At 40.9% G+C, this 17,770-nt stretch overlaps 1 protein-coding gene across 2 annotated transcripts in view; it reads right to left on the bottom strand.

Moving 5' to 3' along the window:
• The window catches only part of Csmd1 (CUB and Sushi multiple domains 1), a 1,426,468-nt gene that overhangs the window by 963,692 nt on the left and 445,006 nt on the right, over positions 1–17,770 (bottom strand). The window lies entirely within an intron of this gene.

The following is a 17,770-nucleotide window of genomic DNA, read 5'->3' as shown; positions in this document are numbered from 1 at the left end:
AAATTTGAAACTTATAAAGAGGAATATATATCCACATACTGCATGCAATTTCTATTAAATTTAAAATGACATGATACTCTTTCTCCCACCTAACAAGTTTTCTTCCATAATGGCTCCTATTTCTATGATTTTAAACTTCCCTGTCAAAACAGCCTAAAATACTTAAAAGGGATAATACTATACCTAGTTAAAAGTATCATGTTTCTTCTATATACATTCCCAGTGTTTTTATACTTGAATGTATATTAATTTCTCACTTGGTATCCCTAGAAATTGCAGATAGCTTGTGTCAGTGTCTGTATCAGCTAAGGGAGAGATTTAGCCTTTTGAGCACACTGGGCCTCAACTCCTAGCAGGTCAAGATGCAGGGAGGCTGCGCACTGAAGCAGGGAAGTCCCTGCCTAGGAGTCCTGGTGACAGAACGCTGCCATTGCATTTGACATGTATGCTCTTCTGTCACCGTTGCCACTATATACCCTCTCAGGATGGTCACTTCCTTTGATTAGACTTCATAGGTAAATCCTGGGATGTTCAAACCATCAAAATTGGAGTTCTCACTCAAAGGTAGTCTCCCAGTCACACATCCATGCCTAGTCTTGCAGAACACACTCTGGAATTTCCTTGCATAGCTCTTTCAGAAGCCAGTCAACATCATTTACCAAGAACCAGAAACATGCAGTCTAGTGTATAATGGGGGTTGCTTTGGGATAAAAAAAAAATCACTGCACATATGCTCAGAACACTAGATTTGGTTTTTAGCAACGTTGAGCTGCATTGGTAACAAGATACAGCCCTTAACACTGGACACATTTAATTATAAATTAATTTTCCTCCTGTGTAATTTTTCCCCACACAGCAGTTATGCCTGAATGGACATGACCACTAATTAGGATATTCAATTCTATCTAGGAGACAAATGAAATGACTTGCTGAATTGTGGAATAAAATAACAATAAGCACAAAACTACCAACATGAGCAAGGATTACAGAGTTTAAGGTGATCATGTAGGAAACCCTCCTGCATTCTAAAATTTGGGCAGGAAGTCCATAGCTTTTCAGATCTTTGTGATGTCTGATGTCCTGAACATGACTTGTGGGATATTTTATCTAAAAGCTACCTGTTCCTGGCATTGCTACATATATTGCCATATGATGTCAGTACAGTTTGCTTTATTATTTTGAAATTTTTATGTATGGGTACTGTGTATGTGTGTGAGTGTGTGTGTGTGTGTGTGTGTGTGTGTGTGTACCATATGCAGGTAATGCCTGTAGATTCCACAAGAGGGCAGTGGATCCCCTGGGACTGGAGCTCCAAATGCTTGCCAGTTGCTATGTGAGTGCTGGGAATCAAACCCAAGTCCTCTAGAGGAACAGTCAGTACACTTAGTCATTGAGCCATTTCTCCAGCCTCCATAGGCTGAATTTTTTATGACATGCACTCCTCTGTGAGAGGAAGCAGCACTCTGAATCAAATGAAATAGTCTGTTTTATACATTAGTCTTTTTATCTTTAATAATGGAGTCTATTGGATTATTCTCTTTTCACAAGATACTCAAAAAGTTTCTCATGGCGACAATATGAAGAAAAGATGGACTCTGGATTAAAAGTTCCCAAAGAAATTAATCACCTATTTTAAGGTCTTATTGGAAGTAGAAGATTATCTTTGTTACCTGATTTACCAATTGTCTTTGGCTATCTCTAGTAAGGCTTAGCACTAATTTGCAAAGTTTTCTTCCAAGCTGGCATTCTATCCCATCTCATGGAGGTAGTCAGACATGTACATGCATAAATAATAGTCCTGGTACAGAATGCCACCATGCCAAAGTAGAGATTTAAATACAAGTAACATATGCAATATCCATAGAAATTTATGTCTGGTGATGTGCACCTAATGGGAACTAATCCCTGAATAAATACCAGTGTTGACAGTGGTAGTCCAAGGGATGGAAGGTAGAAAATGAGAGACTTAGACGAGGTACTGCTTTCAGATCTCATGAATTAAGATAATAATATTGTAACTCTCTATGCTCAGCAACACCACAAGAAGCTGTTCTGTATGCACTCATGATTTACCAAGCTCTGGGAGTCCTGTTCCATCCTGATGATGCACTGAGGTATAGGTGTGTGTGTGTGTGTGTGTGTGTGTGTGTGTGTGTGTGTGGTGTACCTCTGTATATATACATGAATACAAGGACACTGAATGTGCACAAGGTAGATCATGTGTTCAGCTTCATCACAAGTCCAAATGAGGCTAATGAAAGATCGTCCTCTCTGTCTTTCAGGCAGTGTTCAGGGCCAGCCTTGTCAGCAATTACCTTCATTAGAGCCAGTGGGGAAGAGTGCCATGGCTGGAATCCAGAGCGACCTGCAGGCTTGGAGTGTTTAAATTTAATGCAGACCATATTTTAGGCTGTTTCAGGCATTTTTTCTTATTTTTAATGGACACTTCATTTCTAAGAGCACCTCTCTAATCACATACAGTTTTTCTTTTTGAAAAAAAAAGGCTTTATGCACTAAGGTTTATTAAAATATTATTAGATCATTTGAAATACTCCCTCTCCTAATAATACGAAAGTTGGACTCAACTTGGGTTTATGTTTGACCATCTTTCATGCAGTACTAGATTGGGTGAACAATACAAACTTGGCAGCTTATCATAAATAATAAATATTTAAAGGGTTGCATTTGAGATGTATTTAAGCAAGAAATGATTCTTAAAATGTTCTGTCTGTATCCAATTCTGAAAGTGAACACAGCCCTGAGCTTGCAATAGGATGTTATTGGCATGAAAAAAGTAAAATCCTGTACACAAAGATGCATTGATGACAAGACTTCTTTATCAGCTCCACATCAACTTCATTTTAAAGTAGGCAAGTTAAGTGTTCATCAAAAAACAGGTTTCATGGTCAATTATGAGAAAAAGTCTCCAAATGATTTCTGAAATAACTTCATATTTTTGACAGTTTATGCTTGCTTAAAATACAGCAAATAACAAATGTCTGGAAGCTTTTCATCACACATGAGTTTGTGTTTCAATTATATTTAGTGAGGGTTAAATTAAGGGACCTGGGGTGATGACTCAGTTAGTAAGGAACTTGCCACATAAGGAGGAAGACATAATTTCACAGTCCAGAAGCCATGTGAAAAGCCAGACATGATGTTCTGCCTTAGAATAGAATCTCGGGGAGTTGGAGACAGGATGATTTCTGATGGTCACTTTCCAATCTGTGTAGCTGAAGTAGCAAGCTCCAGGGTCAATGAGGGACTCTGACTCAAAAATTAAGGTGAGGAATAATTGTTGATGGCAGCTAATGTTGATCTAGGACCTCTACACGTGCGTGCATGCATGCCTATACCTCTGCATCCATGCACGCGTGAACAAGTACACACAGAATTAAATTAAATGTACTCCACTTGAATTTACACTCACTGTTACAGATCATGGCAAATTTCAGCTCTGCTTGTCCGTATTCATTTCACATCACATCTAATTATCAAATGTATACAATTTCACTTTCATCATTCCGTAGCTTATAGTAGCCAGACATTTTCCTCGTTTATTCAAGGAGGGCCTCCAGGGTTCTAAGTGCTTCAGGATGAGCTTCCTCTCACCTCATTCCACCACATTATAGAGTCCTGACACTGATATTCACCTGGAGCCCACTGAGGCTCATGTACCCTGGCGTCCTTTCTCCTCACCTATGCAGCAAACACAACCCAGAACACTTTTTTTTTTTTTTTGGCATGGAGGGCTAGAAATACCCTTTTAATTGGCTTCTTGCTATGAGCTTTGAGGTAATCAAAATTTTTATTAGTCTTTTATCCAGTCTACTTATCAAAAATACCCCTGATTTTTTTAATTTAAAGTAAATTGACAAACATTGGTGTTTATTTGAAAAGCATTGTAATTTCAGTATTTTCAACAAAGGCAAGCAAATTCAGAGTTGGTGCATACATTCCAACCCTGTCACAGTATCAATGTTAAGCAACATGGCTGCCATGTCACTCATAACCCTTACTCGTTATTATCACTCTCTTTTTATCCATTTGCTCTATGCCTTCATTTGCAGAGTCTTTTCAACATGAGCTCCAAGCTCACCGAAAACTCCATTATGGCTGCTTGCTGTTGGACATTCTCAATGCAGATCTGTGAATAATGGTTTCCTTTCTACCAGCAGAACCCAGCCACACTGCTATATACTCCAACTTGTGCCCTAATGGAGCTGGACACTGGCCCCTCCTCAACCCCTGCCTCGGTTGCTCTGATACAGTCTCAGAGAACATGACACTGCCCATATGATTCCCATTCTCTGTATTTTTTAATTGAAAATAGATTCTAATACAATACATCCTAACTACAGTTTCCTCTCCCTGTACTCCTCCTAGCTCTGCCTCCATCTTCCCTCTCCCACAGATCAACATCTCCTCCGTTTCCTCTTCAGAAAAGAGCAAACCTCCAAGAGATAACTGTCAAACAGGATAAAGTAAGACAAAGTGAATGCCCTCATATCTAAGAAGGGGCCATTTGAGGTGTGAACAGCCCCACTTATTTCTGCCTGCGAGGACAAGCCTACTTCTGAGGATATCTTCCACTGCAATGGGCTTTGCATGCATAGGGACCATGGGATTCGACAGTGAGATTCCTCCATCCTGGACCAACATCATGGGAGTCACACAAGAAGGTACACATTTTTAAGAGAAAAAAAAGGGGGGGGGCTGTATTGAGTAAACAGGGATGGAGGCATGACCCACGAAGTTCTTCCTGACATCCACCAGGTGCTGGAATAGTCAAGATGATACAGAAGCATCTTCAGCTTCACTGTCTAACAGTCAAGAAACCTGTGGGTGCCCTGGTATTTCCAGAGCATTTTATTTTCATCCTAATATTTATTTAATTTATAAACATGTTCTTTTTTTCCCCTTTGGTTTTTCAATAGAGAGTTTCTCTGTAGCTTTGGAGCCTGTACTGAAACTAGATCTTGTAGACCAGGTTGGCTTTGAACTCACAGAGATCCACCTGCTTCTGCCCCACAATTGCTGGCATTAAAGATGTGTGCCACCACCACCAGGCTTATAAGCATCTTCTTGAATAGAGCACATTTTTATAAAACTGTTTCAGGGAATGTGGATTCTACTTCCTCTCTGGGGGAATGTATGGGGCGGGCAAAGCAGCCCAGTGTGCTTTCTCCAAAGATGCCTGTGGGGGTCAGAATGCCCTAGCACACTGCAGGAGCCAAAGGAAAATAACAATCTTGGGACACCCAAGGAATCATCTGCCACCTGCTTTAGTCACAATGTGTTTTGTTTCTCAATTTTCTGAGAGTAAATATGGTTTAAAATTCAGTGACTTCCTAGTCGTGTGCCCACGATCAAGCTTCCCAAGCTCGCATTTATAAACTGAGGATTTCAACTCTCATTTAAAAATTAAAAAAAAATATTTAAAGAGGAATCTTAAAATTTTTCAAAGGTTTAAAGAGGAAAATTATGTTATTTGAAATACCCAGTGCCCCCATTTAATACAATCTCTCTATGTAAATACCCAAGCTCAGAGAATAGCACTCAAGAAGTGGTTAAGTTCCTGCACCTAGAAGCCAAAAAGCTTAGATTTGCTGAGCAGTCCATTATCCTGTGCCAGGCATGGTCAGGAGGTGAGGGTTCACCCACCAAGCCTGGTGATCTACAAGCAGGGAACAGAATTCCACGAGTGCCCAGCTGACAGCCCGTGCATGTGTAGGAACAACACAAGACACTTCTCCTAGGTAAACTCCACACAGCCGAGTGTGTGCCTGTGTTTTGTCATGAAAATCAAAGTTAGTAAGTATGTCAGAAGCTATATTTGCACTCAGTGGCTTAAATTCCTGGCCACAGTGCTCCATCCCCCCCGCAACCCATTTACACGTGGGAGAGGAGTCAGGCTGGTTAGAAACATGTGGGCACCATCTCCATCATTCCTAAGCAGGGCTGCTCTGAGCTGTGTTTTGTTTGCCTCCATTAGGATTCCAAGCGACACCTTCTGTCTCCATAGCCTGTGCTGTAACTGCACAGCCAGGAGGATCACAGGGGCAGCGCAGTTAGATGGAATCCGTTCAAACTGCCTGTCAGAGACAATGCTAGCAATTTTATTTGTGGTCTATTAGGGAAATGGAAGCACTAACTCATTTCACAGAAGACCTTGGCAGCTGTCAGATGGTTGAGAGTGTAACCGTATATATCACAAAGAGGCTCAACCAAGGAGGTGCTTTTCCCTGGTGTGGTCTCAGATCGTAACATGCCCCGTGTCCTTTGGAAGCTGTGCCAGGGATCTGGGCACATATGCACAACTTAGGTCTCAACTGTCAATCCACTACATTCAAGGTGGCAAGATTTAGGGAAATACAGTGACCAATAAATGTCCTATAAAACTTGACCCCTGTACCACCAGGTAATAAGTATTCCACCATGTTCCCCACATCCCTATTCTCCATTCTCTGTGTAGTGGTGAGGTAGAAGAAAGGAATTTTATCACTCCGAAAAAGTTTATTTCATTTTTCTTTTCACATATATGTATATGTGCAAGAATGGATGCATTCACATGCTCCCATGAAGGCTGAGGTAATGTGGAGAGCCTTCCTGGACCACTATCCAAAGATCTGTCTTTTTGAAGTAAGGTCTTTCACGCAACCCCAATGTCACCAATTCTAGTCTCCCCTGTTAACTTACTGGGGGTCCCCTGTCTCTACCTTGTGAAGCTGGAATGACAGATGTGCTGCCCTGCATATCTGCCATTTATGTGGATTCTGAGGATCTAAATTATGTCCCTCTTGCTTATGTGGCAAGTACTGTAAATAGCGACACAACTCCCCAGACCCCTAGGAAGTTTAAGGAGCCCTTTGAGCTTACAAAACCTATGTGACGATATGATTTTGTGGGTGGTCAACATGACTCTGAAGAGAAAACACAAGAGTGAGGCAGTTGGGAGACTGGAGTTAGGGATTCACGGTAGGTACGAAGAATCCTGCTCATCTTCCCTCTACACACCTCAGTGGAAGATTCTGAACAGGGTCTGGACATCCGAGTAACACCAAGGGAACTGTTCATTGTCCAGTGAAACAAGAAAAAAAAAGTTGATTCACTCAAACTCCTGAGCCAAGTTGGTGTCTGAAGAAGGGGACTAACAAAGCTGACTGACCTGCTGGCTACAGCAAAGCCATCAACAAGAGTGGAGGATGCCTCTCCTCTGAAACTTCGGGGGGGGGGTGCTCCTGCCTATCAAGAGGAGCTGAGGCCAAATGAAAAGGCAAGGGACTTCCAAGATCCCTGTTATAGCTAAGGGTCTACTGGCAGTTGATGATGATGGGAGGAGGGACTGATAGACTGTTGTTTCAAGGGTGTGGCCCCTGGTAGGTGGTCCATGTTCCAGTAGATATGTCTACATCCATGTGCATATTGGCAAAGATAACTGAACCCAATGCGTGTTGACAGAGGCTGCTTGCTCATTTGCTGGCCTCCCAGACCTGAAATAACCACACAGAAACTATATTAAATAAAACACTGCTTGGCCAATATCACTTAAGCATATTGCTAGATAGCTCTTATATATTAAATTAACCCATTTCTATTATTTTATATTTTACCATGAGATTTGTGGTTTGCTAGCAAGGTTCCCACTGGCCGCTTGTTTCTTTCTTTTCTGGTGGCTGCATGGCATCTTTCTGACTTCCTCTACCCTCTCCTCTGCTTGGAATTCCCACCTTTCTCTATTCTGCTAAGACACTGGCCTAAACAGCTTTATTCATTAACCAATAAAAGCGACACATAAACAGAATGACTTCCCACACCAAATGGGTTATGTTTTAATGGCAAGAGAGTAGGCTAGCTGGGTAGGGAACATGAGGGTGCCCTGGGAGGAACTGCAAGGTGTGAGATAAGAGTAGGTATGATCAAAATACATCATATACATGTATGAAAACTATCAAAGAATAAATTAAAAATACTCTTAAGAAAAATCAGCGAAATCAAACAGAGGAGGTGAACACCTCGCTTCCCAGGGAAGAGAGCAGGGTCTATTATCAGAATAAGTATGTGGCCATGGCACCTGCCTTCACACATATGATTTTATGTGGGCACCTCCTTCATCTAGAAAATCCAAATATCAGCTGTGGTCACTTTCCAGTCAAGGACAGCTTCAATGGATGGAAACAACTCCAAGGAGCTGAAACACAAGGCCATGTCTTCTCTTTTCTGGGCATGGACAGTCTAAGTCTTTCCTATAGGTGGATGTCAGAATAGCAGGAAAACTCTTTCTGTTTTAGAGACAGTGCATGCTCGGTTGCAGCCGTGTCAGGAAAGAATGAGAAGTGGCATGGATACTATCTGTTAAATAGCTGTTCTAGTGTCCCTGGGGCTTAATAGGTGAGCTGGTAAATAGTTTGGAAGCTGAATGCGCAGACAAGCAATTGCATTAAATGTGGCAGAAGTACACCCGATACTATGTCCCAGATGTCACCCGGGTAACATTGTAATGCAGCACAGAGGCTGTGTGCAATTCTCCCTAAGCCGACAACAAGTACTAATTTTATACAGTAGCACTCGAATCAAAGTTGCCTCCCTTACATTTTTCAGAAGTCATCTAATAAAATCAACTGGAAAACTTTTTATATTTACAAATTCGGTTCAGCTACTGTTACCACACAATGGGGCTGAGCCCATGATTCATGCATCCAAGATTTCCTTCTCAAATGAGAAGAGTGACCACACCTTTTCTGTTACCCATCTCCACCATGTGGCATACGGGAGGGCTCTGAATGAGGGCGCAGTCTCACAAACTGAAGACTCGGATGGAGAGCGTTGCATCCCTACCACACTAAGACAGACACACGGCCCGTGTTGAAATGCCTTCAGCTTCCAGTTTGTTTCCCTCCCACGCCCAGCAGCGCAGCAGGATGCACAACTGTCCCACTCACCAGCTGTCCGGGCTCTTGCCCAAGCTCCTCCCCAAAGGCAGCTTTTCGTTCCAGCATTCTAATATTTAAAAAAACATGTTTTCAGAAAAATATATGTCTGCTTGGAAAACAAAAACCTAAGCTGAGGATGTATTTGATCTAAATAACAACCAAAGTTGTATCAGGAACAGACAATATATGTTGCAAGTTAAACCACATAGAGCAGTGATTTCCCTTCCTCTTCCCCAAGGGTGTGAAAGAGGAATATGTTCACATCGGAAAACTCACACTTAATATCTGCAAGAAAGCTCTTAAAATAAACTCTGAGGCTGCCTGGAAAATCCTGAACCTTGCATAGCTCAAGATTGAAGCATTTTAACTTGTTCAGGTTCCCATAATCATAACTTTTCCTGGTGCTGGGAGTTACATCTAGAACTTTGTATATGCTAGGAATGCATTTTACCATTGACCCATGTCCCTATCCGACATTATTAGCTTTTAAGGAATAAATCTGGCGAATTAAGATAGCTGCAAAAATTTCTATGGAGGTAAAATTTCACCCCATGTTCTCACAGCTCTGATCAATATTTGGACACAGTTGACAGAATTTCCTATTGAGATTTAGGTTAGCCCTAAGTATTAAGAATTAAAATGAAATAACCAAGCATGAAAAGTATACACACAAACTTCCAGTGCAACTCCACATGGGACTCTTTAGAGCGCTACAAGAGAATCAGCGTTTTATCTGGGAAAAGCCCAATGTGTCATCTCTCAGCATGGGAGCCACAGAGAGCTCACCTCACACCTGTTGTCAAACGAGATCCCTAGTGGTCATTCCCCTGTTGATTTAAGCAGAAAACAGAGAAAATAAAATGGAGGGGGCATGAATAATGTTCAAAAGAGCAAGCCTGAAGAATATGCATGCGAAGCCCAGTGATGCCAAACCCCAAGTTTCATGATCAATCGTTCAAACAAGGGCATACACTAGGGGTGAAAGCACAAACAGAAGTGCTAACCAAACCTCTATGGACTGAGATAAAGATTCCGTAGCTGAGAGAGATGTTTTGATTGCTCTTTAGTTAGATGTACATTTGATGTGGAATTTACCAGGGCCAGATGGTAACGCACACGTTAGAATGCCCATGTCTAACTATGGTTATCAGCTTCATTATATTTAATATAATATGAACATGTTTAACCAAAAACCTGCTAAAGAGGAGAGGCTTCAAATTATCATGAAAAGTACTGTGGATTTGATTGACCTGTGAGGCTCAAGAGTTTCATCTTGATCCAATGTCTAGTACTTATTTTCAGCATGGCTGACTTGTTCTTTTTCCAGGTAACAATATCCACATCCTCTCCTCACCTGATTCCCACTCATGCCAGTCCCTTGCTTGTTCTCCTGTCTCCTCAACTAACCATCTCCAGCTGTAATCAAGTGTGGACGGTCCTTCTCCTCCTCTCGGAGACTTCTATCTTACATTCCTGTGATTTTGAGAAGACAGAAATGGGCAAGTCAATAGAAAAGAGCAACAGGAAACCTATATCCTCAAATCGAGATTCACAAACAAAAGCAAAGGAAACCTATCCAAGATGTACAAGATGCTGATTGATTAGGAGACGGACCATGACCCTGAGCATGGCAGGCACATGTGTTCTTTGAATTTGCTTGGAAATGACTTTGTGGCCTCTCAAGCCATGTAAAGCAAACACAAGCATAGAGTGAGGAGATAGAGCAGGGTCCCAAGACAGCGATAACAAAGGAAACCTGAGTACAAACACAGCAGCCAGGGTTAAAGAATACCACACTAGTCTCCATGCTACATTGAATGAAGATCATCAAGGCTTCCTCCGTAGAAGTGACAGAAGCAGCTAAGCCAGATAGTGACCCGAGGCATGATTTGTATACTCCCTTTACAAAGAAGGAAACTGAGGCAATAAGAGGGTTGAGTAACACGTTCGGTGGCCACACTTATCATGGATGTGAAATGAGATAAAATCCAGCCCCAAATTCCACAGCCACACCCACACATTTAAATAACGAAAAGAACACTTTTCATCTTTGGTGTGCAAACATCCCGAGCACGCTGGGGTTTGGATGTATAAGGGTATCTAATTGCACACAGGATCTCATTAGGGATGAAGAACTTAAAACAAGATAAGAATGATGGGGACGGAGAGTCACCCTTTCTCTGAGGCATAGAAAGTACATTTTAAATGATGGCCACTTTTAATTTTCAAATACTACCTGTGATTACGTGTTGTCAGATGTTGTTCATGTGTCTGTAAAAAAGCTTGGAGCCATTTACCGGGGATAAAAACAAGTGGTTGGAGGAAAATCAACAGAAACAACAAAAGGCAAAAGCAGGGAGATGAGTGTTTACAAGGGAGCAAGTCTGAGCTATAGTCAGGATGCATATATGCTAGGACGTAAAAGAATTAGTAACAAATTGGGGCTGGAAGAAGAATGTACACCCATGCTTATTTGCTGCTGAGTGATCCTTTGAAGATGAATTTTCTCCCCAATCCCCTTGGTTTTTCCTGTTTCTTTGACACGGGTTCCTGCTATCTGTTAATACAGGTTTAGTAAGGACACACTGTTTTCCCTTAAATGAAAAAGAAACCAAATACAACACTGGTTTGGGAACTGATTAACCCAACCATTAAAAAAAAAAAAAGACTCTATCAAAGGACCTTTAATTACCTAGCCCCACTTTTCATTCAATTTCCAGTTAAGAGTTAGAGGTCTTCATCTTCAGGAACCTCTGGCTTCACAGCTTTCATTCCCTAACACTGTCAATACTTGTCTTAATTAGTGGTAGTGGGGGGGGGTGTGCATTTACACAGGGCAAACCAAGCTCAGGTTCGCACTCATCACTCAACGATGGTTGAGATTCACAATGTAGTCACTCTGCTGAGTTTCCTGAATATGCAAGCAACCGTGTGTACTGCAGAATACCCATGAGAGTCCCCAGGAACAGGCTCAAAGTGCACACACATGCAGGTGTACCATCCATGCTTCTGTGGGCAAGTCATCAAAATTCTTAGCAAGCTCCTCTGATGTTGTGATCTCATAGACCCCAGGTAGATTTGCACTCAGAAGACAAAACAATTAGTTCTCTTCAAATATAGAACTTTACGTAGCTTCTTTAAAGCTGCGGGGGGGGGGGGGGCGAAGAGTGTGCAGCCGCAGCAATGGAAATAGTGTGTCTGAGAGTGCACGTATACGTGTGTGTGTGTGTGTGTGTGTGTGTGTGTGTGTGTTGTGAGTGCATGCAGGCACACTCAAGAATGAGAAAATGTGCATAAGTACAATGTGAGCGTATGCATTTGTGAGTAAGTGTGCATGGGTGAACTGATGCATGAGTGCATGTGAGTAGAAGCGTATGTGTATATGTGTCTGTGGGATTATGAACATGCTTGTTTGCAGAGTGCACACATGTGCCTGCGTGTGTCCATTCACATGAGAAGACATATAGGTGTACATGTGTAGATGTGGCTACGTTAACAGAGATAAGTATGCACGTGTGTGTGAGATGATGGACTATAGAAACAGAGAGTAGATTTTATAATGCGGATTTTATTCTCCCTCACCAGGTAAATGAATATGACAAACGTCTGATGCCAAAGTCCACAATAATAAATTACAGTCCACATGGGCCATTGTAGCTTTGCTGATGTTAATGGTACTGTTCTTTTCTCACTGTGTCAGGCATGAAATAAACTGCAGTCTTAGGCATGCTTCCTTGAACTGAAGTAGGAATCATAACCACAGAAATAAGGTACAAACTAAATGACAACGATCAGACGAATTGCCGCAGGTTCACAGAGCCTGCATCAATCAATCGATATTCTGCTCTTTCACTACATACGGAACTTTTTAGAGCTTCTTAAAGTCTAAAAAATATCTTTTATTTCCACAAAGAAGCTTGTACACTCACAAAAGAGAGCACAAAAGTCATGGTTGGTAGCAGCCAGAGACACTTTAGGACTCCTAAGCTAAGAAGGTTGAATGGATAGGATCTGGATCTGTTCCAGAAAGATCAGAGTCATGGCCTAGGTGCTCGGAGATCACCAGTTCAGGGATGACCCCACCAGTGGCAGGTGCAGGCCCAGGGCTCAGGTTCTAGTGCTGCGGTCTACACGGGTCTGGTGTGACTTTCTGAAAGCATGGGATTGCACAAACTGATTTCACCGATCCCCCTTTCGATAGGTAATGTAGGAGCCTCAGGTAACCAGGAGCAACGGGTAACCAGGAGCCTGGGTAACCAGGATCCCCTCTTCTTGGGCATATTTCTCTTTTGTTCCTCTTCCCCTTTCTCCAACTGCCTTAAAGCTGAACATTCAGAAAGAAACATGACTTTACCTGCCTCCAAGCATCATTCAGTTGTTAGGAACAATAGCCCAACAGTTAAGGTCATCATTTGTTATGAAATATTTTCTTGTTGCAATAGAATATTGACCCTGAGGTCTGTTGATTAGCACCTGTCTCAGGGGCTGAGGGCTTTAGCTGAGCTCATTCCATAAATAGTTTGAAAATGCTGCTGCAGATCCTTGGACGTGTGGTACCAACGTACCTGGTGTTGAACATCCTTGTCCAAAAACCGGGGGTGTCTGCACTGCAGTGAACAAAGTTGATGAAGGACCAGCACTAGCCACTACAGAAAAGTGACAAGGGCTGTCACCAAGAAGAAGCTGGTGTGGGCTGCCACCAAGAAAACTGGTGTGATTCTCCCTCCTCCCAGCATAAGAGGAAAACGCTGGGGGTTCTGTCATGATCTGAACCTGGCTAATAGGTGAGCAAGCTATAGAGAGATTCTGTTGCCCCCATACATTCATAATCCTCATACAGAGCCCTCCCCAGTTCTTGTGATGATTCTTTCTTGTTCACACCCATAACTTGGGCTGGGTGGGGTAATCCTTGCATGCAGACAACCACAAGCACCGGCGTTCGCAATGAAGGAGGAATATGGAGCTTGTTAGTTTGACCAGATAGCTAGCTACTCTTTATGAATCCAGGCTGGAGGATACACAGGCAAGAAATTCCCTCTTGAGGATTTCTATACAACAGAAGGAAAGGCATGCAGGGTCAGCAGGCAAGACATAGTACAAAAAACCCAACATGCCCCCTGAACTGGCTGCCTATTGATCCAAGAAATCACAGGGCAATGTCTTTGTAAGATGCACCTTTCTCTGACTGAGTTGAAAACTACATGAAAATGTCACAGCTTTGTACAGAGAGATGACTATGTAATAAGTGACCTAGTGGGTGTGAGTCCTTTTCCAGTGGATAATGGGTTAATTTGCCAGCTGTTCTGCACAGATGTTTTATGTCTATATTGTAGGCTATAAACATGTTTTCAATTAATACATTTCAGTGGTTGTATACAACCTGTGAGTAACAGTTACCTAAACCATAGAGAAGATAAAATTTACATCCTCAACTGCCGTGCTTACTAATACATTTTCAGGCTTTAAGGGAAAGGAAAATAAACCAGTTGTTAAAATTAATTTAGAATTGATATGTTATTTAAGTTCTGTTCACACTGTGCTACCTAACACCTGCTGAGGGGCATGTGGAAGAGGGGCCATTTTGTTTCTTGAATATATTGTATCATAATCAATGAATCAAATGATATTTAACATACTCATTCCCTTACACTAACTTAGGTGATGGAAATGTTCAAAACCCACATCCCCAGCTATTTAAAACACATACTACATGTTCCTGACCGTGGTCAATCTATCACTCAGTCAACTCATTTCTCTTATTTCAACATCTTTCCAGTCTGGCTAACCTCTGCTCTTCATCAAAAATATCCACTGATGTTGCTTCTATGCTAAATGTCCCAAAGTAAGACTTTTAGCCTCAACTGTTAGTCCTAAAACTACAGAGAAGAAAGGCCTGAAGAGATGATGGATAAAGCACCTCTATGAGATCTTGAAACTGTCACAGGGATGCAGGTGTGATGGGAGAGAGAGGGATTCCTCTCTTCCTGCACGCATTTTGCACATACAATCAACTATTACAAAGCGAGAGACTGATACATGGGCACACTGCAATCCTTTACTGACAAAGTAACAGCCTGTATTTCACAACTCAGTGAAAAGAACACAGCCTTTCTTTTAAGACATTTTAACAGTGTGAGCTTTCTGTTTCCAAGGACGTAGACAATACAAAGTCAGCTCACTGCTGGGGTGTTCAGGTGGGCCAGGGTTCCCCTCAGCTTCAGACTGGCTTCATTAAGACCAGATCTTCTGCAATCCCGCCTCCTTTCCATTCACACACAACCCTCAGATAAGGCCATCTGTTGTTCTCAGTTTCCTTGCATGTCTCTTCCTCACTCAGAAAAACCCCCTTATCATCTCTCCTTGTTGAGCATCTCCATTCAGGGCTCCGCACCAGCAGGAATTTATCCCCTGAACCTTTGGACAACACTTTGGTGGATGGCAACAAAGAATGTAGAATCTCCCTAGACACAAAGGATTAAGCTCACACACTGTTTCCTTCTTGTGCTAAAGCACCTTGTCTGCATGTGCTGCTCAACCTGGCCCTCTTTTTCTATAGTTTTGGGAAGAGCCCCATTTATTTCAGGCTTGCTGTTATTGTTGTTGTTGTTGTTGTTGTTGTTGTTGTTGTATTAATCACAGTCTAGTGCTGGAAAGCTACCAAATACCCAGAGAGAGCTCTATAAATATGTCAGGGGGAAAACAGGGCCTCTAAAAATCCCACATTTTAAGGACTTCATATTTATTTAAATGTATGCATATGGGTTTCTGCACCTGTGGGTGCAGTGCCCACAATGGCCAGAAGAGGGCATAAGAACTTTTTGCAGTCGAGTTACAGGCATTATAAGATATCTGATATGGGTAATAAAAACTGAACATGGGTCCTCTGCAAGAGCAGGAAGTGTTCCTCACCACTGAATCATCTCTCCATCCCTGAAAAATGAATTCTTAGGTCCCAATATTGACCTAATGAATCCTGCTCATATAGTCTCTTTATAAGCATGAACATATTGCTCAGGGATATCATGTGCACACATTTGTGTTTCATACACACAATCTCATGGTTAATCACCAACAACCAGAAGATATGAAGTGTTTGGCAATTGCAGCTTCCGGAGACAGACAGAATTGTTCTTAATTCTGTTGAGACTGAGCAGCACAATGGGATTCTGAGACATGAAATCATTTTAGTTACCGCTCCATCAACTTTAAGTGATAGCAACAAGGAACTTCATTTTACTTACAGAATTCTTGTGCTGATATGATTAGTAAGCACATTATACAGACATTGGGACAGAAATCTGCCTGTCTATTATATATATATATATATATATATATATATATATATATATATGATTAGCTACTTGAATATTGATCTCTCTATGCACCATATCCCTCCATCTGTTATCTACTTGCCATATATTTATCTGTCTTTTGTCTGGGATATATCTGTCTTGCAGTGATATACTTATCTACTGACTATATATATATATATATATATATATAATGTCTATCATGTATATATTTATCAATCATCTATCTATAAACTGTTTTAATACATATTTGTAAAATAATAATCTACCTATGAACTAGATATAGCTATCATCTGTATACTAATCCTTCTTCTATGATACTTCTTTCTCTCAACTATCTATTACCAGCCTTCCTACCCATCATCTTTTTATTTTAGCCTTCATTTTTATTTATCCATTTACCTATTTGTCTATCTATCTATTATCTACATATTCATCTACCCATATGTCTATATACAAATCCACCCGTCCCTATCTACCATCTAATCATTATCTATATGATATATATCACATATATGTATAGATACTTAAAAACAAATACAACATGTATGCTTTTTATCTCCAAATGACATACACTATAGCTGGTAGAAAATATCTGCTTTAATCCACGGAATCATTTAAAGACAGAAGCAAATATGATAGAATTCTTTAGAACTCAGGGTAAGTCGAATGTGATCATGTATCTCATTGGAATTTATTAAATAGAATTATATAAATTGTTTGGTCTGTGGATGGAGCAAATGATACATGATAAGATGAGTATTTTCAGTTATTGGCTCAATTTATTCTGTATTTACCAGGCAAATCCCCGAATTTCTAATACAACTGTTTATAAACTCATCTGCTAAGAAAACCCTGAAGCATGCCTTTGAAGAAATTCAAATACTCCATGTAGACAGCATTGGGAAGATATTTACAAATATTTTAATTGGGATTACAAAGTTAAATTCAATGAGATAATGCATTAATTGTAATACTTTAACTTATTGTTTCCACATTCATTATGTAGCTTAATATCCCCACGTATGAATAATAATTTGCACAAGCAATTCTTATTGAAAACTACTGCCAACAATCATGAGTTCCCTGTCCACATGAAGGCCATTGCCAAGGTTATCATATTTTGAAAGATGGCTGAAGTTTTGACAATTTTGCCTGTCCAAGCCAGTGAATGTGAATGAAAATTTTAAGTAGCAATATGTTAATCCTACAGAACATCTAGTTTAGGAAAGCAGTGCTACTTTAAGGACCACAGGGGAAACTTCAATGATTGACTTAGTACTTTTATCTAAATTCAATTTCCATTAAAGGGTCTGGACAATGTATTAACATTATATTTTTAATTTTTATGTTAACATTAATTAGATTGTTTCCTTCATAGAATATCCACATGTCTTGTCTCCTCAAAACAGAAATATTTGAGTAGAAGAAAATCTAAATTATTTTTTAAAAATATATAGACCACACTGAAAGCTGTTATAGATGTCCTCCTGACCACAACATTGGCCCTGCTTCCTCTCCTGCAGG

Source organism: Microtus oregoni, unplaced genomic scaffold (genome assembly GCF_018167655.1).
Source record: "Microtus oregoni isolate MIOR12 unplaced genomic scaffold, Mior012 000024F_ref0000369, whole genome shotgun sequence".
NCBI classification, from domain to species: Eukaryota; Metazoa; Chordata; class Mammalia; order Rodentia; family Cricetidae; genus Microtus; species Microtus oregoni.
This window is presented reverse-complemented; position numbering and strand designations above follow the sequence as displayed.